This window comes from Otolemur garnettii, unplaced genomic scaffold, assembly GCF_000181295.1.
Source record: "Otolemur garnettii isolate 467f Iridium unplaced genomic scaffold, OtoGar3 scaffold00078, whole genome shotgun sequence".
In the NCBI taxonomy this organism is placed as follows: domain Eukaryota; kingdom Metazoa; phylum Chordata; class Mammalia; order Primates; family Galagidae; genus Otolemur; species Otolemur garnettii.
The window spans coordinates 5,915,374-5,919,017 of record NW_003852473.1 but is presented as its reverse complement, the minus strand read 5'-3'; the positions used below and the strand labels follow the sequence as shown (position 1 = coordinate 5,919,017).

Genomic DNA, 3,644 nt, shown 5'->3' with positions numbered 1-3,644 from the left:
ATACACACATGCATGTACACACATACATACACACATATGCATGCATACACACATGCATGCATACACACACATGCATGCATACACACACACACACACACACTCAGCATTGAGTAAAACGCTGCTCAGGGGAGAGGGGCACCTTTGCCTTGCAGCTCTTCTTATCCCTCCTCCTTGGCCTATCACATGACTGTACCCTAGAATTTGCATGCCCCAGTTTAAGAAGCCCTGGTGAGAACATTTGCAAAATTCTCTTTGCTTTAAGATTGAATGTAAAAGGCCTAGATGTAGAAATTCACACAGTATGAACTCAAGCAGAGGCCTGGGATTGTGTGACAGAGCACTGAGCTTTGGGGTACCTTAAATTCTGGTTAAGGTTACTGCAGGGAGAAGGGAAGGGAAGGGGTCTCAGGTCCTCTGCCTTTTGCTTCAAACTATGTAGCTTCATTCCATTTGCTTTTCTTTTCAGATTTTGTTTTTAATTTTTTTTTACTATTTTTTTTTCTTTTTTAGAAGCACCACTAATTGAGAGAGAGGAAATAATGTCATTTGACATATAATGTTGAATTTCTTTGAATAAATAAATTTCTTAATTCTATTAGATATTCCTGATATTCATTTTCTTTTTTCTAACAAAATTCTTGTAAAAAATCAGCAAAAAAACCCTAATGTATTAAAATATCACAGTGACTCAGAGCGACCTGAGTCATGATATTACAAGGACTCAGAGCAACCTGAGTTGTGATGTCACAGGGACTCCGAGCTCCTTGGAGCTTTCGGAGTCGTCCATGGACCTGAGGTCTGCCTTCTCACACACACTCCCATCCTTCCAGGAGAGGTAGAGCTTATCTGCTCAGCCATTGTCAGGGAGGGGGGCTCACAACTTTTCCATACCCCATTATTTTGTGGGACCCCTTTCCTTACTAGCAAGTTCTTCCTAAAACTGAACCAGAAAACTCTCCCTGATTATTTTTGCATCAAACTGTGTAGTCCCATGTTACATGTACAAAAAAGCTCAAAACACAGTTATTCCTTGGCTTCAAAATAATCCTACAGCAGAGGTGGGTTCACTGTGAAATTAGGCTTGAATTTCGAGAAGCTCTTGTGAATGAGCCATTTCCAAGGCTCCATAAGGAGCTCGGGCAAAAGTTCTGCAGGATTTTTCTTTTATTAGCAAAAATAAAGTATTTTGATTATTATCAATCAGCACAACTCTTCCTACTCCAGCTTCTCTTTCATTACAATCCCTTCATATCAGGAGGTGTTAGAGAGACGGGCAGATGGAGCTACTGGGAGATTCAGTTGGGAATGAACTTAGTTTGGGTTTTGTGGGGCACATTCACTTGGTTCACAGCAATTTTGAAGTCATCGCTGCCCATTCTGATACATAGAAAGGGCTTCCAGAAACCCCCTGCTGCTCCCTCTGCCACAACACACACATCCGTGGCTAGAGGGCATATAATAGGAACTCATCCTGGGGTGTCTCACACCACACGTGTGTGCTAGAGGAGGTTTTAATGGATGGAATCAGAAATTGTTCATCAAAATTTATCAAATCATCAAATGTGTAAAGTTGTTAAGTGGAAGTTTCTCTAGCCAGTGTTTTTTGTTACCAAGAATGTCCTGGGTAACAGAGCATATACAATTATGAACACCATATATACTCTCTCAGTTTTGCTGGAAATTGCACAAAATATAAATTGATCAGAATTCCTTTATTCAGTGCACGATACCATAGTCATACTATACATGCTGAATGTATCTGAGACAGCTCACAAAAGAAAGGAACATCATAAAGCTTTTCCTCATTTGCTAATAGTCCTAAAACTCTATATGGCATTTTTATTTATTTTTATTGATTTATTTATTTTACTGTAGAATTATCTTTTTATTTTGGGTGAAAACACACAGTAATTTGGGGGTGGTGTAATTAACATTTAACAGCATCACAATTCTAACGAATGACTAAAATATCTTCCTGAGGTAAATATAATATTTTATGAATATTTTGGAACCCCAGTATTAAGACTACAAATAGATATGAGCCCACGTCTATCACCAATGACTCATGCTGTTTCTTTCTAATGAATTGGCCATTATATTTCCAAAGTTCTGAAACACCCAACAGAGAAAGGTAATTCTTTAGGCTCCTGCTTGAAACCAACAGCTTCAGCAAACTGCTGGCCTTGATTCCAGGCCAAGTCTCTATGGCATTTTTAGCGATGAGTAGTGAAACTGAATGAAACTTTCCTAATACTTCATTAATAAAAAAATTCAATCATAATAAAAAAAACACTCATTATCCTCTCTAAAGAAAATATTACAATTTCATTGTCACAAGGTGACTAAAGAGGCTTAAGATTATGCAACTAAAAATGTAGGGAAAGAATGCCATAAAGATCTGTCAGTTGGTTAATTAATAAAAATATCACTGTATAATTTTTCTGGATTTTTTGATGTGTATGACATCTGTCAGGTTTCTGACATTTAATTTTTCTTATTCACTTTTATAGCTAATTTTGCATTTGTAATCTTGTGTTATCTTTCATCAAAAGCCCCTTTGTCACAAGTTTCATGAACTTTAGGTTTTCAAACAATAGATTCACGCTCCACATATTCTAACGCAGTGATTGGGTCTCTGTCTTCGCCTCCCCAGGTAAACATCCTCAGGTGATTTCCATCCTGGTTACACTGGTCAGATCTGTCATCAGCTGATTCACCGCCCTTTGCTCATTAGCTAAGTCCCCCCCACCCCCCCACCCCAAGGAGAATAGGAATGAGCAACTGGAGCACTTCGTAGAAGGCGCAGCACAGATTCCACTGTGTAAAAGCCCATGGGGGCGGGTTGCATCCCAGAATTTCAGTTATTAATTCTATTAGGCAGTAGATTTGCCCTTTAATTTAAGATTTAGCTCCCTTATTTATAAAAGAATGACAAAACCTGGCTTAAAGTTGAATGGGACGGTGCAAAAACAGGTGTGTGAGTCACCTGGCTCAGTCCTGGCTCACAGGAGGACGGTCCGGTGTGTGCTGGTGTTTTTGTTAGTGTTTTTTTAAAAAACCCACTTTTTCCCTGCTGGACCTTTCACAGAGACTGGAAAAAGTTTGAGTACATTTTCCAAATGTGAAGTTTCTCATTTTGTGAGTGACCCGAGGCCTGTATCCCCCTGGTGAGCAAGCAGGCAGATAGAGCAAACCTAGCGGCGGCGGCTCAGGTCAAGGCTGGCGAGGCCGCAGAGTCTCGGGCGGTCGCGCTGCGCTCCGACTCCCGGAGGGCCCGGGGCTGTCCCGGCCACCAGGAGCTTCTGGTGGAGCTTCTGGGGCTTCTCCCGCCTTCTGTTTTTAATCCTGGGCAGGGAGCCAATTATCGGGAAGGAAGATAAGAACAGAAGACATTGTTTAAGCTAATTTATTTATTTATGGGTTAATTATCCAGATAGAGAATCACCAGCAGCTTCGTTTCTGACCGTCTCTTTCTTAGTCATTACACGTTTAGCACATTAAACAGAAGAACAGCCGGGAGGAGAGTTTTGAAGATAAATAGGAATTTTTAGAAGCATCGAAAATGACTTGGAGTTTAGAAAATGAAGGGGCCATGGTTAAAACCGGCTGTAATAATAAGCTGCACGGACTGTTCGCGTTCCCAC

At 40.5% G+C, this 3,644-nt stretch overlaps 1 non-coding gene across 1 annotated transcript; it reads right to left on the bottom strand.

Annotated features, from left to right (window-relative positions):
- Positions 1-2,066: 2,066 nt before the first annotated feature.
- LOC111726755 lies at positions 2,067-2,198 on the bottom strand. Its single transcript, XR_002774457.1, has one exon. It is a non-coding gene; the product is annotated as a small nucleolar RNA SNORA2/SNORA34 family (small nucleolar RNA).
- Between the last annotated feature and the right edge of the window lie 1,446 nt (positions 2,199-3,644).